The 26808-nt window shown below is 40.4% G+C and overlaps 1 long non-coding RNA gene across 3 annotated transcripts; it reads right to left on the reverse strand.

The window, feature by feature from the left end:
* Positions 1 to 1007: 1007 nt before the first annotated feature.
* Positions 1008 to 26305, reverse strand: LOC131578140 (uncharacterized). Of its 3 annotated transcripts, none has more exons than XR_009277382.1 (6): positions 26205 to 26305; positions 25492 to 25664; positions 24665 to 24895; positions 14603 to 14727; positions 10572 to 10781; positions 1008 to 1139 (listed from the first exon to the last, which is right to left on the reverse strand). It is a non-coding gene; the product is annotated as an uncharacterized LOC131578140 (long non-coding RNA). The 3 variants fall into 3 exon arrangements; XR_009277381.1 differs by having other exon boundaries at positions 14603 to 14818; XR_009277383.1 differs by lacking the exons at positions 1008 to 1139; positions 10572 to 10781 and adding an exon at positions 12944 to 13848 and having other exon boundaries at positions 14603 to 14818.
* Between the last annotated feature and the right edge of the window lie 503 nt (positions 26306 to 26808).

The raw sequence follows: 26808 nt of genomic DNA on the forward strand, positions 1-26808 counted from the left end.
TGTCAGAAGAGCAGAGCTCTGAGTGAGCTGCTAGCTATTTGTTCTCCCCAGAGTTCTGGATTCCAAGGTAACCCTGAGCACTTCTGGGGCTATAGAACACCATTACCAGGAACTAAGATGGTACTTCACAGCATGCTGAGGCTTTCTGAGTCAGAACTTTCTAATAAAACAGAAAGCCAAGTCCAACAGGAGAGGTTTGGAGACAAAGAAGCCTTTGAAGTGGGAGTGAGCAAGAACAAGTGAGACACAGTCCAGGTGGCAGAAGAGGATAAAGAATCCTGCTAAATAATGAAAACTCTGAGAGTGAGAGAAAGGCCTGTCAGAAGAGAAGGAAAGAGACACCAGGCTTAGAAATAGGAAAAAGCAAGTCACTAAAAGCAGGGGACAAAGCATTAGGGGCCAAAAGGGGTTGAGTAGGGCACTCAAATGAAAGAGACTGATTTATGGAACATGAAAGCACAAATAAGACATAAAAGCCCAGAGACATTCCATCCCAGGTAACCCCACAGCTGAGGTTCTGAGGTTTCACAATACAGGGTGCAAAATATTTGACTTGATTATCAAGAGATTTTAAAAAAATTCTTGGTCACTATCTTTTTCCAGAAGAAGAAATAAAGAAATTTCCAGCCTATCAGTTTCAAATACAGGAGTGTTACTTTATATTTTTCACAGTTTATTTTGGCTTCTCTCTGGCATTCTATCACATCCAAATTTGATGGCACTTCTTCAATACTGCACTTTTTGGTGGGTAGATAGCCCCTGAAGTGAGAGAATGAAATCATATTGGATCTAATTGAGGCACGTAGTTACTTTGAGTATTTACATTGCTCTGAAATGGAGGAGATGATTGGAGAGGGATTGCATCATACAGACACATCTGAGAAATTAATATATTAAGGGACAAATTTTAAGTCCAGATCACAGGTCACGGCTTTCAAAAGTGCTTGGTCTGCATTTGGACATGTAAAAAAGTAGACAGATTTTTTCATGCTTCAAAACTTACCTCCAGAATTAGAAGAAATGTTCATTTGTGGATGGTAAAGGTTTATGGTGAATCTTGAAGGTCACTGTAAATTAGAAAGCTGGATTCCTTTTCTCTCCATCATATGGTCTTAGTCCCTCTAATTTATACTCCCTCCCTACAAAGGATTAGCAAATAGATTAATTTTATTTAAATGGGTTGTCAAAATGCAACACAGTCAGCTTCAGCTCACATGTTTCAGCGCAAGAGCAGAAGCAGTCCATGCTAAAAGAAAGCCACACTACCAGTAGATCAGAGCTTTCAGTCAGGACCTTGGGGATAGCTTTGATGACTTTACAGTTAGTTCACTACTAATAGAAGTCTCTATAAAATGTCTCTCCCACATCCCCACTCTCCCCTCTGCCTGCTACCTGTGGGCTCTGTCAATTCTGATATCTGACTGCTCTCACAATTCATCTGGCTAAGGGAAAAAGAGATTTTTTGGGAGGGGTGGATGTATGCACACCTACGTGTGTGCACACACAACACATGGCTTGTGAGCCTCCACCTGCCAAAAGCAGCTTTTCATTCTCAACGAGACAAACCCACAGCAGAGTTCAGAAGCCATTGCTGTTAGACAGTAAAAGGGCCAGTTCAAATCAGTCACTCCATCAGAGCACGGTATTCCCCCCAGTAAAGGTCACTTGGAGAGAAGATATGTAAGCGATTCAATACTGGAACTTAACCAAAACGCCAAGCAACTTATTTACTATGCACTGACCCTGCAGTGACCTCATCCACAACACATGCAGCTCCCACTTGCATCAGTTGGTGTCATGAGCACAGATAGAAACACTATTGCTGTGATAGGGGAACACATCGGGAGCATTTCTGTGGTTTAGTTTTACAAAACCTGTTCGCATCTTTCATCACTTTTTATAAACATTAATAAAGTATTGTGTGGGACTTTGAAATATGTGCTTTTATTTCCATCCAGGCATATCTAATGCTATTTCTCAAGGCATAGCAAGTAAGGCACAGACACCAAAGACATGGAAGAGTTTTTCAAGCTGTGCTTTCACCTTGAACAGGAATGGTCACAGTGATGCTCTGAAATAAATTCCACTCGGAGTGATCATTTGCTTAAAAGTGAGAAATAAGCAATTTTTCTTTCCTTTTTCAAAACACCAGAGGCCAAAGGGACAATTTAGAACTCTTCTTACACTTGATCTTTTTCAGTTCTCAAGAAAGCAACTAGTTCAGAAGGTAAAGAAAAAAACTGATGATCCACATCTCTCAAACACACACTGTCATTATCGGCATTGCAAAACCACTGCATGAATCACTGTTTTGTGTCACTGCTTATACACAGCTGTGCTGTCACTGTGAAGAATTTTTCTGTGCATCAACATCCAAATCTGGATTAGAAGGGAAACCCAAACAAATTCATCTATTTCCTTCATGATTCACTCACTTGTCACCATCATGCCTGCAGTGCAGGGACAGAGAAGGAGAGCAAAAAATAAAACCAGCAACCCTGAATTATGGAAAGCTGAGGTTGTTTTACAGCTAGAAAACAATCATAACCTCTTTCTTGACTCTGGGGTCTGTAATGTGATTTTTTTTTTAAATTATGATTTTGCCCAAACAAAGTTTATATTTCTAGTATAAAATGACCAAACTGCCTGCCTGATGTAAAAAGCTATTTTCTTTCTTTTCCCTCCTTTCCCCCCCACCCCACATCATCTGACAGCACTTGCCTCCGGTGCCTCAACAGTAGCTATGACTGTGTCTTAATGAAAAAAGATGTATAAAATATTACCATAACCTCAGAGGCATGAGTAAAGCCCTTATTAGAATTCAGGACCTACAGCTGGAAGGGGGGCTCGGGCCGGCAGATAAAGTTAACTATTGTTAGCTCACAAGTGGCTCAGACTTCCTGGCAACTGCAGTGAATTACTCAGCCCTTTATGCAGGGTTTCAGAAACAGTTCACTGTTTCACAACAAAAAAGGCATTCAGGCCGGGAAAGATGGTCTCCCAGGGCTCTAGAAAGCTAGCTTTAAGACAGTGAATGGACACTGGAGCCTCCTAAGTGAATGACCACTGTGGGAAAGGGTGGTGATGTCAGCCTGAATGTATTTCCAATGGTTTTGTCCCACTTTTCATTGCTTTTGCACTCTCCCTCACTCTTTTTCTCTGCCTCAAGCTGTCCCCTTCCTGTTCTTTTCAGGCCATTATATTAAAAGTTTAGAGCTCACATGCACACGGATGGGAGGGCCCGCTGCAGCATTGCTGCCATGGCAATGCTTCTCTGCACTTTTTTTTCATATTAAAAAAAATATTGGGGAGTATGGGCAGTGGGGGGAGCTGAAAAGGGGAAGAAAAAGTGAGAGGTGGAGGGACAGGAGAAGAGGGAGCGTCAGCATCCTGCAGCCGCTGGGGCTATGAGACGGGTGAAGGGAGAAAACTGGGAGCACAAGGAGGGGAACTGATGAAAGCAACAGGGATTTGGGGTCCTTTGAAAAACAAATTTGTAATCCTTCACACTGCACATGTTTGAAAGGATCGGCACTTTTGAAGGCCTAGAGAAGAATTGGAATAATGTTCTTAGCTAAGCCCTCGGAAAGAACAGAGACGTGCTTTGGAAAACATACCCAATTACATAAGTTTATCAAAAGCTTTCAAAGGCTCCTCTGTCTATGAGCAAAAGGGGGGAAAAAATAGTGAAGAAGTGAAAGAGGGAGAAGGCTCCTAAGTGCATTTACCCATGGTAGCGAGTGAACAGCAGCTAAGCTGACATACTTCAAACCAGTGTGGCCCACCATCCCAGACCTCCCCGTTGTCAGCAACATGTAGGATTCCACCAACAAGCCCTGGAAAGAGCCTTTGCAAAAACCAGATGGACTTGTAAGTAACAAGGGAATATGGAGCGAGGCACTCGATACGCACTCACTCCTTGTAAATAAAACCAAGAGTCCCCTGCCAGCAAGCCCACCTGGTTTGCTTCCTGCTTTCCATGAAATACTTGCTATTCATACGGATAAATGTATGCAGGCTTGGCTAAGCCTGTCCTGAGGCAAAATTATAGGATAACAGCATTGCTCAGAGATCGAGCATTAAAGCTTAGCCCACACTAAGTTCTCAGTCTGCAGGGGTTTTTTGTTTTTAATGTGTCTAAGAATGCAGATGTACGTGCTGCACACACAAGTGTGTGTTAGCAGCAATCCCCTCGTGAAGGCTTTCCTGCCCTCTGCCTGAGCTGCAGCCCTGTTGCAGCGAGATTATTTTGCTGATGCATAATTGGCACAAATTCCCAAACTTGCTTCAATAATAGTAGCAGAGACCAAGACAGTTTGATTTCCCATAAAACAGGTGAGGAGAGACTTCTGGCTTCACCTAAACTATCTATATATCGGTCCTTTCTGTTACCACCCCCAGCCAGGCAACGCTTCTGCGCAGCCAGAGGTAAAAGCACAGTACAGACTGTAGTTTTGCCATAGGGTAAATCCACTAAGATCAGCCCTGTACCCACTATGAGGCTCAATTCAGTAAGTTTTCATCTGGTAAAACTTACGAACCTTGTCTACACTTGTGTTTTTATTGTATAATAATTCTTGTGTATGGTAAAAGACACAGCTTTTTATGCTTAAAAAGGAAAGCTCTGTAGCTATCACGTGCTAAACACAGGCTCCCTGTCTCAAGAGATGATTTAACAGGGAGGTACTTTCACCACATTAGCTGTTGTCTGGAGAAAACCAAATCAAACCTTTATGCCATAGCTTAAGAGGGCAAACACAAACCCTACCTTTTTCAAAACTATCAACATGTGCAGAACCACCTGCAGCTAGCCTCAAAATATAAAATTCCTTTTTTGACCTGATGAGGAGATATGTGCACCAGAGCTCCTGAGGTTCTTCTGAAGGTTCCTGTTACGGGGATGATCCACTAAGCATATTTGTAACCAATCTTATGAGATAAAGTGAGGGACATTTATTTACCTAAGGTAGTATTTCCTTGTTGTAGTTGATAGCTTGAAATGTATTTTTTCCCATTTTTTAGTTGTGATTTCCCCCCCCCCCCCAGCTTCTCTTTCTCCTAATTGTTTACCTGGCGTCAAGTTACCATGGTTACTGAAGTTTCTCTCCTCAGCTCCACCGCGAGAGGCCGGATAGAGTAAAGAGAAGACCCTGCTGGCATTTCCAGCTGCTTGAAGTTTCTTTAGCCCAGGAAAGCACGGGGTTGGGAGAAGAGAGACCCTTCTTTCCAACACGGAAGTTTGTAATTTTGTTTTTCCTGTCCCAGAATGCCTCTGAGCTATGGAAGCTGAGAGGGCATGCTTACCTTCCCTTTCTTTCCCCCCTGTGTTGCCAGGAAACCAAGCCTCCCCCTTTTCTGCCCCTCTGTGGAGAATACTCCTACACCTTTGTGGGCATTTGAAGAAGTTGGTGTCTGTTATTTCTTATCTTGGTGTGTGTAACCTTGATTTGTAGAAAGTTTGTAAGATGTACTAACTGAGAAAAATAATTGGTTCTTTCTCTGATGTTCCCACCCTCCGAGAAACCCTGTTAAAAGAAACCCCCCAGACCCCGAATCCTTGGTCTCTCGTCCTTTGGATTCCCCTTCACAGAAAAAAACTGTGGAATGCAAACCAAAGAGAGAGTCCCCCCCTGATTTCTTTACTCGCTCTATAGACTTGAATTCTTGAAGAAAATCAGTGAACCCCACAAACATATGCTGGCTCGAAACTCGAGTGAAGAGAAACCTCATCACTGAGCTAGCCGGGCCACTCGAGAAGATCAAGTCATTTCCTCCTCATTCTTTTGCTTAAAAACATTCCTACACCTTATTTTGTTCTGCTTCCATCTAGCAGGGGACTTCAAGTCTCAAATCTTGTCCATGTGGTAAAACCCAAAGACCAAGGAAAGCTTAGGAGGCTGTGATTTCATAGGTGGTTTAGGACAGTCTGTGGTTAAACTGCTGCTGAAGGGCACTCAGCCCTGGACCCAAGTTGTGCACTTGCTTGTGGAGGGTAAGCTTATGGTTCCTGATGGCAAGACAGTCTCCAATGAACCTACCCTGACTGGGAAATCCTCCCTTAGACATCTTTTGCTTCCTGGGCTGGTGCAGGCTGGTGCAAACAACATTAATACAAACATACGAGTTAATTATAAACCAACTCACTGGCTTCAATAAACTTACAGAGTGCCAACAGGAAAGTTTCTTTATACAGATTTCAGCCAAAATAAAAACCAGCAGGTGATACAGGTGTTTCACTATCATCAATCAGGTGGACATGCCCACTGAGAACTTCTGTGGTCTCTGTGTCTCCACAGCTGCAGGGACTGAGGTGGTAATTCTTTGACCCTAATGCCATTTACCTAAATTGTTAATCCACTAAAGATAAATAGGTGTTAGGAAAAGCACCACTGGAATTTTAAACTGCCTGCCTGAGGTGTTTTCTCTCCTCAGCTTCCCTCCTCTTGCGTTTTATGACTTCTCCATTTAATTAGTTCTCTTCTGATATACAATAAGTTTCAATGAACAATTTTAAAAATATTTGTCAATGTAAACAGCTGAAAAAGGAAATTACTTTTCAGGGCTTTTTTTATATACTAAGAAAAAAAAAATAAAAATAAATACCTAAAAGGCACAGCTATTTTCTTGGTCACCTTTAATTTCCTACTCTGGTTCTAAGTATAATGGGTCAGATTCTTCCAAGTCCTCTGGAGCCCAAGGTGAAAGGCCCTCCTCTGCCACCCAGCCCTGGCTGAGGTGAGCCAAGCCCTCATGGGAAGAGATGCTCTTTCTTGAGATGAAATGTCTCTGAGATGAGGCTATCCAGGAAAGATCACCTAAAAACACTCTTTCCACAAACCCCTACAGAAAAATATTATGCTCTCTTTAGAAGGCCCTTCTCTGTTTGAACAGCCTTGGGTTTTCCACATAATTGCTGTGATGTACCAACAATTCCCTACCATAGCGCTTGGGAAAACCTCTACTCTGAAGCTGTGAGGTGTCATCTGCAGCAGATATTCACCTGGAGATATCTGCTCTGGAGATATTCATTCAATTCTGGAGGTAAATATGTGACTAAATAGAGGTTAATGTTTTGAAAATTTGAGTTACAACAAAATTTTTCACAGAACTTTACTGTTATAAGAAGTGTCAGATTTTATATTTTTACTTTTTAGTCTTGATTTTAGATGAAAAAAAATGTGTAACTATATCAAAAGCCTGCAGAACAGAAGGTCCCATCTGCTGTCAGCTCTATTTGAAGGTTGTCTCTAAGTCGGACTGTCTTGTCTGACACCAGGCTTTTAGTAAGCAGCCAGCATCACTGTTTTCTTTCACTTATCACAAAAAAGGTTCATACCATTATGGAGTTCCAGTCATTTAAGATATTGGTCTAAGAAGGACAGAATGTCTCAGCAAAATTTCAAAGCACAGCTCAGTGAAATAGGCCCCAAAGTTTGAGTTGGATAAAAGTCATAGGAAATAAACAGTTATGGAGGCAGAAGGCCAAAGCAAGATTTAAAAGGCTTTTGAACTCTATCCAGACAAAATCAGGGGAAATTAAGATGATTTTACAGGAGCTGGATCCTGGCAGGTATATTTTAAAGTAGTGCCTCCTGAAATCTTCTTTCTATGCTTCGATCTCTCACAGCTTTGCTGTGAATATGGTTAATAAGGTTTTGAAAATAAATCTTAAGGATTATAATCTACCTTCTTTCCTTATGGCACATTCCTATCCCCTTGTATCTAAGTTTTTCACAGACACTGTTAAGTTTATTCTGTCTCCATCCCCGTCTTTACCCTCTGGGAGCTGAGGAAGTAGGCTTTTCCAATTTTCCATCAGGAGCTACTAAAACCTCCTTCTGGCAAAGATTAAGTCTCTGTCTGTTGTCTGCAGCTACCTTCACTTACAGAAGGCTTTTCTCCCTCTCCCCTTCCTGGTTTTGGCTGTGGTGGAAAAGTTTGACCTTCCCTCTAAGCCTTTCCTCCTTCTCTTTCTCATTCTTTATCCTCTACACAACACCATAGCTGATACTTCTTTTCACTTCAATCCTTCTCTTATCCCTCCAATTCCTCTTCCAGCAGCCTTGCCCTCTAATTTTAGCTTTGGATTCTCCTGGTTCTTTACAACTCAATCTTTCATCTGAGATGTCATCCTCAGTTATCAATGAAGTTTCTTCACCTACAGCTTCATGTGTTGTTCCGTCATGTTTTTATCACATTTGTAGCTCCTTCATAACTCCTCATGCCCATGGAAAGGACCATCCACTTTACTTCCTCTTAGCCAAACACAGCTCTCAGCCAAACACTGATGCTTCCCCTGCTCTTACAGCCCATCTAGCTGCCACAGATGCTTCAATTCATGACAGAAACTCTTATATGACCTTTCTGTAGCTTACTCCTCAGCAGCTTAGTCTCTTCTGACTCCTCTTTCACAGCATGTCTTGGGAAAAAAAAAAAAGAAAAAATAATCTTGTCTCTGATTCTCCTCTCCCTGCTTTCTCATTAACCTCTCCATTTCCCCTTCAGCTTTATTGAATATCCTTCTTGCAGTAAACATCAGAAGTCCTTTCCTCCACTTCTACCCTAGTCTCTTTCCAATACCTCTCTAACAATCCACAAAAAAAAGTACCTCATCATAGCAAAGTAATCTTATAATTGTGAAATATATCGCCCTTCTGGCTCTCTCAGGTGACTTCAACATACCTCAAATCCTATTCTCCATTGGCTTTTATGTCTGTTATCTCCTCAGTCTTCCACTTTTTTCTCTAGAAACTTCTCATTTTTGATAAACTCCAAATCTCTGATATTCCTCAGATCGTCTGCTTTCCTGCTTCCTCTAAGTGTACTTGGATGCCACATCAATTTTTATAGTATTTTTTGCTGCTTCTCAAAACAATCCAAGATGGAGATTTTTAAGAAGTTATTATCATTGGTGTTGCTGTGTTGGTGCTTTAATGTAAATTAAACTATTATGATAATCCACATCTAGATTGATTTTCTGTGGTAATGCAAGAATTATATAATTGAGCTAAATCAGAAGTAAGATTTCTCTTGATCTCTCTTGTTCTCATTCTTCTTCTAATCATTGTCCACACAATACTCTGGATGCACAGAATTCCTTCATAATTCCAAAATCTAGTTTATGGCTCTTTTCTTTCTATTGGTCCCTTTTTCTGCCTTTTATATGTCTTGGTCTCCGGAAATACCTCATTCCTTGTACAAATAACTACCAAGTTAAGGTCTTGCTCCTCTTTGATCTTTCCGTGGCACTAGGATTACTCCTGAAATGCTTGGCAGTTAATAGCTGATCATTGATTTAAGTGGGAAGTGAGAAACCTGAATATTTTATCGGATCTGAGCCACAGTCCCCCCTTAGGGAGCTTTTATCCACATAAACTCTGAGTATCTGTGTAGAATGCAAAGGTATCTGGCTCTGCTTAAGAAATTTACAATACAAGTACTGACAGACAATGTCTAGTTTCATGTTATATGAATAGACAAGGAGAAGTCAAGTCTATTCTGCTCCCTCAAGAGTTTCACTTCATCTTGGGTGTAGAGCATGCACAAGACTTCCTCCCTTGCCCCAGGGTGACACAGTGATGCAGTCCTCCTGGTTCTGGAAAACCCCTAACTGAAAGTAACTGAAGTGCAGGAGTGGTTTGTTTTTCTTTTAGGTGTAGTACTAAACTGGGGAATCCTGGCCTGAGACAGGAACAATTTACTGGAAAGCAATGAGGTAAGAAAACTAACAGTAGCAGCAACATACTAGTAACAAAAATGTACGGAGGGAGGGTGATTTACATACAAAATGCTCACCAAACCCAGGATGATGGAAAAAAAATGGTGGATAGACTGTTTGCCCACCATGCTTTCCCATGACCTTTTTTCCTGAAAGCAAAAGAGTCCCTTTCCCGTCACCTCCTGGCAATGACTTAAGATGGTATGGAATAACATCAGAGTCTTGGCCACACCCACACAGCTCCAGCCTCTGCCTCCACCTGGCTGCTACACAAAAATTAACCTGTCCTTGGCCAAAACCAGACACCTCATTTTGTTTTATCTTTTATGTCTGACTGTTATTCTGTTAGTTTTATCACTGCCTTATTGTACAATAAAAGCATTTTATATTTCGATTGGTAACAACATTCAACATTATTTATTTGTTATATTTCTTCAGTTTTTTTTTTTCATGAAAGTTATAAAAAGTTTAAACATTTAAGAAAATCAGACAAACCCTTACTCTATGTTTCATGATTTTTTGCAGTAGTAAATTCATTAGAAGCATCTAGAGAAAGCATTTGGTCTCATTCTCTAGGTATTAATTTCTTTAATTCTATGTCATGTGGTAAAACTTTGCTAATGACCTGGAAACACCAAGAGCTGAGTTTTCAAATGTGTATGACTTCAGTTACACATTTCAGGACTTAGGGGACCTTCTCAGTTAGTTTGATCACTTGAGGATCAGAACTGTAAGTGAAGCCAGTTAGACCTTTTGATGGTCATCACCTCTGAAACCACTGCGTCATTTAGACTTCAAATGTCATGTCACACTCTAATTTTAAAAAAACCAAAAACTTAGAAACAAAACTTACTCCTGTGACAGAACCATATTCATCTTCAGAGAACCTTCCCAGAGGTCATAAAACATAGTTCCAGAAGGGATGGATGAGATCCAAAATCCCCATTACATACATAGAGAACAAACCACTTTATTCCATCCTTATATTGAAAAAATGCAGATTCTTTTCTTCATCTCAGAAAGTGTGGTCACCTGTCTCTTTCTCTCCATGTCCTTTGCACTCCTGCAAAAATCAGAGAAAAAGAAGAGAAGCAGAGACTGAAAAGAATCTATCCTGAGAGGGGGACAGAAGGATGGGAGGTAAGACCAGGCAGGCACAATTTGTTTACTCTCTGGCATACTAACCGGATGCAAATTCAAAAAGATACAGGGAGATGAAAAATCTTGAGGAAAACACTATCAATATATTACCTCAGAAAGAAAATTTAGAGCTATTTTCAATCAGCAGGACCATGAAGTATCAAATATATGGGACCGTCTTGGGAGCTGCAGAGAAGGTTAAGCATCTACATTCTGCCCAGCAATGCACACTCCCAGCCACATTTGTCTGACAAACCCTCTCAGTACAGTGAGAATATCTTGTCACTTAAATGCTCATAGAAACCTTCCCAAACACATGGATAGACAGACAGACAAATGTCTCATGTCTATAGAATTAATTACAAATTTGGATAAAGAAGCATTGCCTGTACAGGTGAGTTCATAACCAGCCTGTGGAGCTGAGAAAATTTTTCCTTGTCGCTTGCTGAAAAACCCCCACCAAACCAATTAACCAAACAAACAGAAAAAACACACTTTTAATTATTCCTTAAGGAGCACATAAAACCAGCTTCTGATTAGAGGCAAGCCAAATGCAGTTAAGCAATGTGTATAATATGAAGAAAAAAATGTACCTCTCTTTATGCTGACATAATTAACATTGCCTATTAACCAGGACAGAAATATATTCAGGAAAAAATGAGGCAGAATCTTTTATACAACAAACAACAACTTGTGAAAATGAACCACAGGTGAGATAGGAGAAAACAAAACCCAAGCAGTGAATATAATATTTAATACTAAAATTTACATCTTACAGTGTTGGAAAAAACAGTACAGTTATTAGCATGAAAAGCCCAAGGAAGACAATGACAGCAAGATGACATGTGGCCCTCATAAGTTACATGCTGAGGTTTGTATTTTAATGCTTCAGAACACACACTTGCTTGAGATCCAAGGAATCTATGCACTGGAAATGGAGTTTCATGTGATGAAAGACAAGTAGGCCAGCCAGGGTTTATGAAGGAGTGCAGGGAGCAGAAAGGCATTTCGTGGACATCTGATAAAAGCCTCCACTTTAAATCCTTCAGACTCAATGGAGCAGAGAAAGTCCCTTGGCTGGTGTGAGCAAAGAGCTGGTGGTGCTGAGGAAGTGAAGTAGCCAGCCATTCATCACCATGGCATGGGAGAAGTTGTATGAAGGATGAGAAAAGCCCTCCCAAGCACCCTGAACCCAGGCAGTAATTATGTCAGGCATTTGACCCACTGAAACCACTGTTAGTCTCTAACAGAGGCACAGTTGTACAGCCAAACATTTACAATCTTAGCCATGTTTAAACAGCTTCCAGTAAAGATGACACAAGTCTATTAGAGGAATTTGCACATTCCCTCGGGAATTGATGGGTTTCTTCTGAGTCCTTAACCTCATCCTTGGCTGTCAACTTCATCTTTACAGTTCTTATCCTTTATTTCTCCTGAGAACCTAATAAATGGAATATTGTCCCCAGAGATATGATTTTTCCTACTAGAAGAAAAAGTGCTCCTAAGCCTAGGGAGCATTGACTGGCTTATGCTATGAATTTCCTAAATGGTTGATTCGAATATATATATTTAAAAACTTGGTCATGAACCTTAGTTTGGGGTAGAAAGGAAATACAATTCTCCAATTTTTCCTTTAAGAAAAATAGTAAATGTCATACAAAATGAATCACCAATCCCAAAGAGCTGATGCATCACCTTCTCTTCCCTTTAGCATTTCTTTTTGTAACTCCTTGTGTATGATCCAGGAATGCTGGGAGAATAAAATTGTCCTTCCTCACACAGGAACCAGTCCTGTCAGGCCAGGCATTCTCTCTGGCTCTGAAGCTGCCTGATGGCACTGAAATCAATAGAGTTATCACCATTTGCAGCAGTGGCAGGCAGTGGTAGGTCCTTCTCTTCCTTGGCAGTCTGCAGCTCTGGCTCAAAACCATAAAGAAAGTGCCCTATCCTTTGGGCAGTGAACTAGCACTGCTGCTGGAACCAGGGAGCAGTGGAACCCAGACAGGCTGGAAAGACATAACCCAGGGACACCCCCCCATCCTGTCCCCTCCCTGTCTCACACACACACAGACCATAAAAAGGTGACAAAGGCATTGTTGTCAATCTGTTGATTGGATCATTTTAATTCTTAAGAGACAGAATCTCTTCATCATGTCTTGCTCTATCGTCACAAAATAACTTCACAATATTCAGCTGAAATCAGTGCAATTATGACAATGAAATGGAAGGTATTTGGTGGTGAATCAAACCTTTCACGACTAAATCTCAAAACCAGGGGTGTAGGAGATACCACATACCCAACTTAACAGGAGTGAGACAGACATAAACACTGTTCTTGTAATTTTCTAGGTGAAGGCACAGTGATAAATGTAGTAAAAGCTTGTCCTTCTCACTTCATAATATGGTATTTTATAACAAAATGAAATTAATTAAATTGGACATTAAGTATTCCTAGGATTATTTGGAAGTTTCATTTACAACCTTTTCCTGATGTCAGAGACCTTTTAATGTGTTTCAAACAAGATTTCAAGTAGACACACTGATTTTGCTTCTTCCCCTTCCCAGGCTTCAGCACTCTTACTTTGGCAGTACCTTTTTATTTTCTAGTAGAATTCAAGTAAATGCTGCTCACAAAAGCATACTGGAAATAAGCACATCTTATATATATTTTCATGAAAACAAGCTTATTCTATATCATCTACTTGATTCTATATGTTTTGGCTGCTCTTTCTTTGTCACCTAAATTGTGCCCTGGTTACACTCGAGTAGACAGAGTCACATTTTTCCTGCAATACTGCATTGCATTCAGAATAATCTTGTGTCCAGTTCCCCAAAGATACCTTTATGATGTTTTAATTAAATCCTGACCCCGCAGCCATGAGGTGTTGATGAGGAGTTCTGTTATGCAATAGAAGAAGAGTTATGACTGTGGCACTGTGGGACCAACAGCACCAGTACATCAGCTGTCCTTTGGCAAACAAATGCAAGTTCTAGGGGAAAAAAAATGTGGAAAGGCTGACAGATAAGAACCCCACTTTTAAAATGACCAGCCCATGCACCCATGGTGAGTGGGCTTCTCCTAAGTGTTTTCCTGAGACTAAGAGTTTGACTTAACCATTGCCAACCCAACCTCTTCCCCTAGCAGAGATAGTTTTTCCCTCCTACAGTTTCCTTCATACAAACTGAGCTGTATGGGGAGATCTCAAGAACCAGGGGAAAATTGAAGGCTTACATCTATTCCTTAGCTCAATGCTTAACCAAAGCCTTCTATTATCCCTGTTGCCATTCTTTCTCTACAACTGTGGGGTATACAGCACTGAAGGCAGAGATCATGCAGGCAGAGCTTTAAACCAGACAGCTTGTATACCCCTAAAGGGCAAAGCTGATATGGCACGGGGCTGTGTGAGCTACTTCAACACCTCCAGCCTAAGGTGCAATCCATGCCTTGCTGCATTCTGCTGCAGCTGCACTGAGCATCCCTCCAGCTTGGTATTGCAAAACTAGTTTATCTGGGCTACCTACTGTAGGAAGGTAAATGATGGTATGCTCTCTTAGGGACATGGTTTATGGGTGGACTTGGTAGTGTTTGGTTTACATTTGGACTCAATGTTCTTAAGGCTCTTTTCCAACATAAACCACTCTATCTTATGATTCTATACTGCACAGAAGCCATTGAGGTGTAAAGTGCTCCTCACACTTCTCTACATGCCCCTTATCATCACTATCAAAAATCCCATTACTCACCATGTCTTATGAGGTGCTGAAGCATCCTCAGCAACTTCTCTGCCCTGGAAGATGTGGGATTTGGATGCAGTGGCAAGCAGACCCCAGCTAGAGACTGATGAAACATCTGAGTCCAGCATCAAGATCTTCAGAACAAGGAAAGAAGGTCCTGGTATCATGGGCTGGGATTTTACAAAAGGCCCTGAGAAATTTATGAATGCTAAATTTCATTTTGTCCTGTGAGAAAAGCACCAGGAGGAAAAGAACTTGGTAAAATGTCAAGCATGAGTAGAGACCTGATAAGACTCCTTCTATAAAATTAATTTGGAATAACTTTGGGTTTCATTTCAGTGCAGAGAGAAGATTAGGGTCAGGGTTTTTTTATCTTCTTCTAAAGTGATACTGTTATTCCTTCTTACATTTCTATAATAAACTTCTATGAATTGCAATCAAATAATCATATGCAGGATTCAGTTTTATTGCCTAAGTCAAATGCATCATCTTTACTCCAGTTTGGGAGAGCATTACAGCCATGTGTAGTAGTCCAGAAGCTCTTAAAAAAAAAAAAAAAAATAGGGCAGTCATTTAATTTAACAGCAAGGCTTTTTTCCCATTAAAAGGCTAGGTAAATCACCATTATCAAGGTTAGTCCTAATTACAGTATATGGCACAAAACATTCTATAAATACTACTGTGTATATTGAGCTTCAGAACTTGCTATCTCCCATTGGCTGCATGTACCTCAAAAAACCAATCTAGTAGTAACTCTGGAAGAGGAGCTGGTACATTATCACACCTCAGGCACAGTCCTTTCCCATCACCTTAGGATGCTTATCCAGGAAGTGAGTTCCAATTTCATAGTCTTTATACCTGAGGGTTCAACTTCACAGCTCCCTCTTCTGAGGAAAGACACTTAGCCATCTTATCTAATATTAAGTGTGAGCTGGGCTATGTTATGAAGACCACCAGAATGTCACTTAGGTATGAAGTGTCTTTTGAGGTGAAGCCATGAACTCCACCATTGACACTGACATAGCCATCATACGTATCCTTCTCATGAACGGAGAAAGCAGGGAGAAAAATTAATGGGAAAAAATGAATGAGGTTTAATTTTTATCCCTGCTGGAAAGTTTTCTTCCTTGATTTTCCACTACACATATCAAGACAGTTTTGAAGGAGGAAACACAAAGTAGTGTTTTGTATCCCCATGTAAGATAAAAGCCCTTAAGAGGTAGTTTGAAGAGTTGAGGCAGGTGTGCTGTTCTCTTGCTTCTGGCTCTCTGGCTCAAATCAAGTTCACAATGGTCAAAGTATGTGCCCTTTTGAGGTGCTCTAAGTGAAGGTCCTGACTACCTCTAGGTCCAGCTGGGAGGGCCTACAGGGCCAGTTTTTGCATGTGAGAAAAGCATACTGTGATATCTGGGCCATCTACTTAAGAGTTGGACTTGATGGTCCTTGGGGTCCCTTCCAACTCAGAACATTCTGTGATCCTAATGGATTCTGTGATCTATGCATTGATCCACTGGCTCCTCCACTCTGGCACACAGATGTAATTGTTTCCTGAGAATGTCAACAAAGACTCCACATGTGTTTGGCAGCGCCCAGACTAAATGTCCAACTCCTTTAATCCCTGCTGCGTTTGACTTTGTGTGGGACAGGCTCTTTATATTGTTTAAGCCCCCAAATACAGTGCAGTGTGTTTAAACCATAGTCATTCACTCAATTCTCACACCTTATATCATAACAGCCTATTACATTGGGAATGGAAGGGTCTGATCCAATAACCCCCCTTCTGCTTTGTAGGAGAAGGATCTTAATACTTCCATATACTAAACTCTGAAATGCTCATAGAACCCTGAGGATAAAGCATCAGATGTCATCAAGAAGAACATAGGCTGCCATGCACAATTTCAATATCTAGCATTTATTCAATTTCCTTTTTCTTTCTTTTTCTGTGCCTTGCAGAAACCTTGTTTGTTTTTTTTTCTCTCTTAATGAACTGAGATTTTTTCACTTTCAGCTCCTGGTATCCATTTCTTTCACTGGTAAAAGAAAAAGGAAATATTGAAACCCTTTCTCCTTAGAAGAAATGCTCATTCTAGAGTGTTTTCTCCTGAAATTTGTCTCAAAACCAAGACACATGCTTTATGCAGTACCCTAGCTTTACTAAATCTGCCGGTAATGCCTCTGGCATCATTGTAGAATTTCCCTCTGCAAACAGAAAGCCCATGTTATATTTGCCATCCTGAGCTGGTAACTTTCAAGACTTGTCCATGTTTCCAGCACTGGACAGGGGGACATAACTTGCTTATATATCATTCAGTTCAAACCTTCATGAGGCTGTTCTTTTTGTACTGCTTCTGTTCAGAATGAATTTGGTGCTTTCAAAGTTGGGCATTAATTTTTTTCTTAATAAGATATCATCATAAAACATGCAATTTAGTGCTTCGTTTCTTCCAATTTCCATATAGGAATCCGACTCTGCTAAATTTGAGCTTTAATCCCCCTGGCCCTTCATGTAACTGGTGTTATAGACTATGAAGGGTTACCGACCCATAGCAAATAAATTAATAAGCTTGCATAATTATATTTGGGTCATTTTATTTCAGACCGTGAAATCAAAATCTCTGTTCACATTAGTGCAGGAATTGCTCTAACTAGCCATTGGGGCACCCTTGATATACCATCTGCAAATGCAGCAGACTGGCACCTGCTGGAGTAAAGAATCCATGCTCACAGATTGCATGCATGTTTTTTTTCCATTACCTATTCTGGGCATCAGCTTTGAATCCTATTTCTGTCCATTTCCCATCTCAAAAGAGTAATTCTGCCTTACAGCATGATCTTTGTCTTCTGCAGTCAACAGTTGCTGAAAGTCTCACATAGCTACAGGTAGGTCAGATTACTTGGCCTCCAGCTGTCTTGGGGTGCAGTGCAGAATGTATTGGCACAGCCACCAGAGAAGACTCTTGGAAAGCCTGGAAAGCAGGGCTGTGCTTCTCATGGGAAAATGTGTCATAACACTGTCTCTTATGCAACTTCTCTTGGCCTCCTATGCATCCTCTGCTAAAAGGACATGGTCTTTATGACAGCATGAGCCTTTGGAGGTTCTTACTTGGCTCTTCTTGGCTCCATTTCACCTCATGATCACCTTAAATTGGAGGCCTGGGAAAGTCCTGCATCTTGGATTTTTGCTGTCCCCAGGAATCTAACTGATCTTGAAAAATAGTCACACAGGATAAGGCTGATAAGGTTAACATCTAAGTTACTGCGATCATCACGACAGACACCTTAGGATCCCTCATGGAGAGATGTCCATTACACACAGCATGGAGTCATGAAGGGCGATCTTCCTGCTCCTTCTGTATGCTCAAAGGGACAAAACAAGACTGCCATTCCATTAATTTCACCACTGCAGAGACTCACAGAACACTATTTCTGCCCATATCTGACAATATGGACTGACAACTTACTTGAAAAAACAGCTGCACACAGCTGTCTTGTAAGGTGGGCAAGTTGCCATCCACAGCTGGATGTGAATTGCCTGCATACACCGTAGTGAGGAGGAGCATGAGGGGATCTTTGCTGAGAAAATAGAACTGGAATGAGACTCGTTCGCTGCATTACTTATAATACATTAGTCAAATCATGGTAGAGACAAGCATCTAGAGCTGCATGGAGTTCACAAAGTTAGCAGGGCTACAGGTGAATATCTATGAGTAACAGGGCAACTTTTAGACACTGAGTTTGTTCATTGGTGGCTATAAAAGTGACAGGCCTTGTCCAGCCTCTGCATAGTCTCAAAAACAGTGGCTTCTGGATGGTAAAAGGATGCACCAAAGGAAAGATCATGTTGTATGTGCCCTGTGCTGGTACACTTTTCCTAAGCATCTGCTGATAACCCTGTCAGCCTAGTGTACTGAGCTAGACGGCCCTCTAGTCTAGGAGGAGAGTTCTCATGTCCTTCTAAAGGAGGATTTATGGGGAGATGGGTTATGCTAGCAGAAAAATGACATCTTTCCCATCTCCTTTACAGCAGAAATGCCGCAATTCTCCCCTCAGGAAGCTTGTTGAAGTTCCCACCCACCACAGTAAAATTTGTGTTTGAATAGCTGAGGGTAGAACTTCTGGAATTCACATTTCTATATGTTTAACCTAACCTGAGAAGAGTTTACCTGTCTGGAGTTTTGGATGCATCTATTTCATACAAGGGTGATTTTTAGCAGATGTAGCCATTTTATACTTATAAAGTTAGCAATGATTTTGGCACAGGAGGTTTTGTATGCGAGAAAGCCACTGAAAGAAAATATGAATCAGAAATGAAAGTAAATCTAAGCAGAAATGAAAGCAGCTGCCAGCTTCCAGCACAGCATTCCAAAGGTTTAATTATGTAGTCATCACCCTTTTCAACTTTAACCGTATAGTTTGGCAAGAGAAAAAACAGAAACAAGAACAATATATATATAAAAAAAAACCAAAAACACCACCACAACACTTTATGTCACATTAATGGACACAAAAAGACTATTTTGTAATTTAAGTGATGGCTTCTATTGAACATCCTTCCCATTTGTGTCCAGCCCTTCCAAGTACTGCTCATGGGGGATGCCAGGTCCATTGCAGACCTGGTGGGCCAGCCAACAGAGGGCAGCCAGAGGACAGGAATGAGCATCAGAGTCCAACACCCCTTCATCGGAGAGCCCAGAAAAGCAACAGTCAATCACCCTACCAGCAGTCTGCTAGCTGCTCTCTAGACTGATTCATTAGACAGACACCTCCCTCCCTGTCTCATCATTTCGTTATGACACAGGAAGATGTCAGCCTTTCATGGGACAAAAGGACATTCTCAGGAATGCAAAGGACTGAAATATCATCTCATACTCTGGCATGCTTCCAGGACACCAAGGATGTGCGGTCTCCTTAATCACAAGTCCTTTTTTGGTCCTGCTGCATTTTAAGAGACTAGACTGACTCAAAGATGATATCAAGTTCACCTAAAGTAGCCTGGAGGATTTGCATTTGAAAGCCATCCAGCCCAAGCTTTACCAAACTAGCTTTTCTGAAATTAAAAGCAGAAAGAAGGGTCTTGCTTGACAATGATTTTTTTTTTTATTTTTTTTTTTAATTCTCAGCTTTGCCCTTGGGAGTGAACACTGCTTTCTGCCTCCATTATAATATTTTTGGAAGGTATGCTCCTTTTCTTTGGGCGAGGTCATTGGACAGACCACTGAAAGGACAGACATAAGCTATTTTGGAAGGCTGTGTTTTTGCTCTGTGGATGTAGTCATACAAGTGCACCTCAGCCTCATAGTGCTGTTCCTACATGGAAAGCCAGTATTCATGGAAGATCAAATTAAACTGGGCAGCTTGGCACTGCAACTGGGTTGGTTGCTGAGTCTTAAGAGAGATTATTGCTGTGGCATAAGGTTGTCAGAGCATAAAATTAGAGGCCTGACAAGTAAGGATTTCTCACAGGATCCTATACCTATGGTAGACTCTGGAGCCAAACATAACCAGCTCTGACTTTCATTTAACACGTGGGATAGTTATAAATAAATGAGAGATTACTGTCCTCCCTGTGAAACAAGAGAAGTGAGGAAAGGAATGCTACTTGATGAAATCACTACAGCCTAATCTTTTCAAAACACTGCTACTGAGCTCATACTACTGTCATTTCTTCTTGGCTGCCTAGACATTCTAGAGCCCATTTTCAATGATTTCCTTATCTTGAATTTTAAACTCAGGTCTTCTACCTCTCTTTATGAGGTACAGTGAAGTTTTTCTCACATCCACAGGACCTCCCTTCCTCAACAGTTGCATCCACCCCCATTGTTCCTTTCAAGGCACTTTATCTATTCATCTGTTCTTGTCTACTTCTCTTTTATCAGCCCAAATTTTCATGTAATTTTATATTCTTAAGTAAAAAGATCTTTCAATTTCTTTTTTCTTAGACTCAGTGTCAAAAGCCCACTCCTACCCCATAACACTCTCCACTGCTGCACATTTCTTGTCATCTTCTAGCTCTGATATTTGCTAGCAGACATGACAAAGACTGGGAGCCACAGGAACATTCAGAAACACAGTAACTGGAAAAGAACAATTTAAGATAGTGGCATTTCAACATGGATGTCACTTCAGTTCTGTCCCCATCATTAATTCTAAAGGAGTCTTTCATCTCTATGTTATTGTATTTTCAAGCTTTATAAAAGAAGTTTCTCAAAATTCTTATGCAATTCAGAGCACATATCCTAGTCAGAAAGCAATCATGTCTTTTTTAAAAAAAATAGCTGGGGGATAAATCATATTTGCAGGGTGGTTTCCTACATTCATTGTTCAAATTGCTACATGCTAGCTGGGCCATGGAGAAATGTCAGCTTCTCAGAAACTTTCTTTATAAGCAAGTCCCATTGCCTGCCTAAAAACTGTTCAATCAGTCAGCAAAAGCCTTTGTTCCACCTCCTTTCTTTCTTTTTCTAAGGGACACAGCTGGCCCTCTCCTATGCTCCCTCAAACACCTTGGATTTGTGAATGGCTACAAAGAGGCATGCTCACTAGATTCTGGAGTCATTTGTTAGCAACACTGAGCAAGAACAAGGTACTCAAGGTCTGCCAACACATGTGAAAGACTGAGATGGCTCAAGCCCCAGATGAGCAAAATACATGCATCTTTACACATTATTGTTCCAAGTCAGCCCCAGTTTATTGTCCATCAAAGCCAAGCACTGTCTGTCCAACTCAGTGGGACCACACTGGGACCCAGATAACATATTTCAGAAAGTCTCCTGAGAAAGAGCAGGAGCATTAGCAAAGTAGCACATGAATTAAAGCAGGCTTGATCCTCTTTAGTGTACACTCTGAGCCTGGGGCCCACTAAGAACCTTCTGATCACTTAATCTCCCTATCTGGAGGATCTGTATATATACGAGATAATCCTGGTAATCAAGAGCGTAGATAATAGCATTATTATTTTATTCCCATAAACATTTGAAAATAAATGTTTTCTTCTCCAGTGCAATCTGATAGGTAAAATGCACACACTCTGAAAAAGAAAACAGACCTACCAGAAAACTGTGGAAATGTAATAGGAATAAAAGCGGGGATTAAGTATTTCAGAAGGCAAAACACACTAAGTAAAAACATTTTGACTGGATACATGCTTTCCAATCTTCAGGTGTAATCAGAAATTACTGATAAACAACATACAGCTGATACAATTTTATGGGAGGTGTCAGAAAGCATAACTATGTTTACATACTGTAGTTGTGTACCCAGAACCCTTGGACCATGACAGGCAGGAGCAAAAGGCAAAAGGAGACTGAAGTGAGGCTAAGACAGAGGCTGACAACTGCCTCTATCCAAGGGATGGGGAGCTGGGAATATTGGGGCAGTGGGGGACAGGAGAGAAAGCCCATAAGGTCTGGAACACTGGTGAGTGACCACAGCAGTTGCAGTCCTATTCTGGTGCCCCCCTTGAGCCCTACTTAGCCCATTATGTCACTAATAAAGCCAAAGAAAAATGTTGACAACTCAAAGACAGGACTGAAGGATGTAGTGTTACCAATATAGTTCAGCTGGTGAGAGTGAAAAGTCCAGTCCTCTCCCAGGGCTGTAACAACAACAGAGCAGGAGCAAATCCTGTTAGTGGGGTGAACTGTTTCTCCTAGCTTTTACATCTCTGAAGAAATGGACTCTTCATCTTTCCTGGGTGAACTTCCTACAGATCAGAATTTCCTTCTGATCCTAAGGGAATTGTAGCAAGGACCAGAGGTCACTGCTATGACAAAGCATAGGCTTGGGAACAGCAGTTATTGACAAGCTTCTGTTCAGTGAGCACCAGAATAATCCCCTAAATCATCAAGGGAAGCTCAGGTCACCTTCCATTCCACACATCCCTAACTGGTTTATTAATAGACTGAATACATTTGCTATTTCTACATAAGGTTAGCGTGTTCTATTGAATTTGTTTTGGATTTGTTTAGTTGTTTGGTTTGCGTGGGGTTTTTTTTGGTTTGGTTTTTTTTTTTTGGAGGGGGTTACTGTAAGATGAACAATACTTATTTTATATCATTCTCCCTGAGAAAAATCTCTGCTGTCTTACCAGTTTCCCAAATTTCTACAGCTTTCAGTCTCACGTTGTAAGATGGGGCTTGGAAGGGAAGAAATTCCTCTATAGCCAGGTTTCCACCTGTTTCTCATTGGTTTTAAATTGCAAATTTATAATGATGGATACACCTAGGAAGGGACTGGATTTATTTGAAAATTAGCAGTGGAAACTGGCTTCTCAGAGTTCTTGCCATTAGACTACAGCAAAACATTTTGTGATAAACCACAGCACTACAGTTTGAAATTGGACTTGAAAAATCATCTATATCATATACCATCTGCAGAGCAGGAATTACTCACCAGGAGCTCTTGAGCAACAACAAAATAAATGTATATATTTCTGCCAGAAGGACTGTGCCAAAAAGAGCAGACTAACCAAGAAATATTTTTTGCTACACAGTACTTACAAAATCACTGTAGACCCCCAAGTAACTTGGATTGTCTATCTGCTGGAAAAGTATTCAGGATATCAATATGGTTCCTTATTCTTATTTCATTCATGGAAAAGTTTTTGGGTTTGTTTTTTGTTTATTTTTTTTCTCTGTGGTTTTGGTTTGATCCACAACAAAGACAAGGGGCTCTTTGCAAAATCTGAATTGATTTTGCTTTTCAAATTCTCATGACATTCAGTGAAAGCTTAATCCAGCACTATTGAAGTCAGTGAAAGTTTTGCCAATGGCTTCAACTGGGAATAAGAATTTAATTATGCACTAGTGAGAACTGTCAGCATTTGATTCCAGTACTTGCAAATGCAGAATGTGAGCCTAAACAGATTACAGTTGGTCCCCAAATGGCAATACCATGGACTAAACCCAACTCAGGGGTCTTTTTTTTTTTAAAAAAAAAAAAAGAAAGATTAATTTTCTTCTAGAATCCAAACCCCAGGAAGCTTGCCTTCTGTTTCCAAAGTATTTCCTTGATATGCAGGAGATAAATACTCATCCTCCTTTTTCTGTAGAAGCATTTTTTGTGAATAAATTTTTCACAGATTCACAGAATATTCTGAGTTGGAAGGAACCCACGAGAATCATCAAGCCAAGCTCTTAAGTAAATGGCCTATACAGCCTTGGTGTTATTAAAACCATGCTCTGATCAATGGAGCTAAGTCCAGGCCATTGACTTCACGTGAAATAAAAATTTATCATTGTACTTCTGTCTGATTCCTCCAGGTTGGCTTCTTAAGCCTGCAGTCCCTTCTTCCCCAGCACCAAAGAAGGACTGGTGCTCCATAATGCATGCTCTTCCTTCCCTGGGGAACCTCAACAAGCACTACTCTGGTATGTTAAGTCTTCTTTAGTATTTATTTCATTAGGAGACCAAGTCTTCCTTAAATGTCAAGAGATTGTCTGGGGCTTTTTTGTTTTTTCAAGACAGGTTGTTTACATTCCTGGCTTTTGCCTAGTTTTCCAGGTTATCAAGATTTCTGTCAGGTAGGATATTACTTTTTTTTCTGCTCCCTGCTCTCCACACAATTATCTAAAGTGCTTTGTATTTTCCCACACAGGGCCCACTTCTGATCCCCTCTAAACAGGTTTTAAGATGCCAGCTTTAATGGAGTTACTTCTGATTTAGTTCACTTTGGCAAGGAATCACTCCATGATCCTACACAGGATTTATTGGGCATCAACTCTCTAATTGTGCTGCATAATGCTTTTATTTTCCTTACGGGGCCTCCTAGCCCCAAATCCATGCCTCAGCAAAAGTCCCACTGTAAGTTCATCTTCACATCACAGCCTGAACGAGGACAAAGAAACAGAGCATCAGGATCACAGGAAGAGGATACAGCATGGGCTCTTACCTTCCACTCCATTTTTCTTGTTGTCTGTGGCTTTCCTCTGCTGCAAGAATAAGAAGACAAAGGACTTTTGCCCCAAACCCATTTCTGCTGATGCTTACACTAAGTTGAGACATTTTAATCTGTCCTGTCCACAATAACTCTGTTCATCCCATCTGGGTCTTTCACTGAAAGAAAAATCTCACCTGCTTTAGAGGTGTCTGTTGGTTTGTTAGAGAGCAATCAAATCTAGTAAAGAGATTAAAGGGGCAGTTCCAGAGACAGATGAGATACATGGAATGGTTTCTCCTGGATGCATCAATCTTGCATCTAGTTACAGTAAATCAGTGCCACAATGAACTCAATCCATTTCATGAACACAGGGGCTAAGGGTTCATTTTACAGCTGAGAGCAGTTTATTCCCAGAAGTTAACGCCCTGCAAAAGAAGATGAAGAAGATGAAACATATCAAGCTGGAAGCCAAATGTCTGTGTATGTGTTCTGTATTAAAGAATTTTTCAATATTTGCATTTTGTAAGCCTTAAGTTAGAATAGATATTGTGTCTAAATAAATGAAAAATTAAACATAGACATGCTGCTACTAAAATCTGTATGCTTAATATCTGACACAGCCACTGAGGTTTCTTCTTTCTGATGATTTACAAGATATATGGTTAGTTTTACAATCCAGCCTCTAAAACAATGCACACATTTTACTAGTAGCATAAAATGCTCCTGATATTAGTATAATAAAATATCTTACTTGGAAATAATCTTATAAAAGTTTTCCTAAAGCAAGGAGCAAAATGTGGCACATACATAACCATTCCTAGGTCAATCCACCACCCGAGCAATGATTAAATCTTAGAGAGCTATTTAGCAAAATAACAGTGAATGGTTTTGAGAGGAGGAATAACAGGATAAATTGTCTAAAAATCCATTCAGATAATGTAATAAATGAAATATTCCAGAGTTATCCTTAAAAACCATCTTGTGTAGGAAGCATTGCTGAAACTTCTTATTGAGAAATTACCAGTGAAGGAGTTCTATCTACAAGGTAGCTGAGATAAAGTTCATGAAGACATATACGTGGAGCCCTCCTCTGGAGGCAGTGCAATTCATTTTGAACCCAATTCCTGCTCTTGAGTAGACAGAGGCAGATCAGTATTTTGTCCATAGGCTCTCAGTAACTGACTCCGCATTCATCTGTGTAATCAGCATAAACACCTTCACTGACAATATCCAAGTGAAAACTCAGGTTAACTTTCCCACTCTACAAAAAAAAAAAAAAAAATCTCCAAAAAACCATATGTATCTTTTAGTGCAGAGAAGGCTTGGAATCACTATCATCCATTATTGACTTTGTTGCTAACTAATGGCTTTGCACAATATTAGCATTACTAGTAGGAATATAGCTAATGGATATTAACACAATGTGAAAAAGTGGTCATTAAGACACTGTAAAATGCATTTGGTTAATAATTAGCATCTTTGAAAGCTTAACTTCTTAACTAATGCATTTATTTCATATATTTATAATTGCAAAATCGTATGTACCCATTTTTATAAATTATAGTTTCAAAAGAAATGTGCTCAGTATAATTCTAATATACATTTTTATGCTTTCCTTCTTTCTCTTTTGCATGTTATAGAAAGTGCAAAGGAAGAAGATTTTACTCTGTTATGGCAAACTAAGCAGATGGAGCTCCTGTAAAAATCACTCCCTAGACAAGAAAAACAAAATACCACATAGAAATCCAATGCTCCTGAGTAGACTCCAAAGTGCTTGGTCTTCCCTGTCCCAAGTGTCCTCTCTTGGAGCAGCCACTTGATTTACTGATACACTCAGAATCTGCTGGATGAGCATCATACATCAATAATGAGCTTCATCAAAAGTTTAGCTTCAACACAAAGGCTTTTACTTAAAAAAAAAAAAAAAAAAAATACTTCCATTCCCAAACATCATCATGGTGGAAATCCAGTTTTCTAAGACAGGGAATCTGCAAGAAAGTGGTTGAATTTATCATATCCTGGAGAGGAAAAACTCAAACAAATAACACTCTGAATAGCCCTCAAAATAAATAACAACAAAAATCTGGATGTGTTAAGCATAAGAAACAGAACAGAAGGAGTGTTGGAGGAGAATAAGGAGACAACATCCCCTTAGCAAGGCCCTGACTAGAAAAAGAAGAAAAAATTCAACAAATATCTCCTACACCTTCATACTGAGTTTTGATTTTGATCAAATGAGAAATGTAGTTACATTTTTTTGGTTTATGAGTGGGACATGTGAGACCTCCTGAGACCACTCTGGCAGCTGCAGTAACACTCTTGAGGACCTCAAGCAGCA

This window comes from Poecile atricapillus, chromosome 3 (genome assembly GCF_030490865.1).
Source record: "Poecile atricapillus isolate bPoeAtr1 chromosome 3, bPoeAtr1.hap1, whole genome shotgun sequence".
In the NCBI taxonomy this organism is placed as follows: Eukaryota; Metazoa; Chordata; class Aves; order Passeriformes; family Paridae; genus Poecile; species Poecile atricapillus.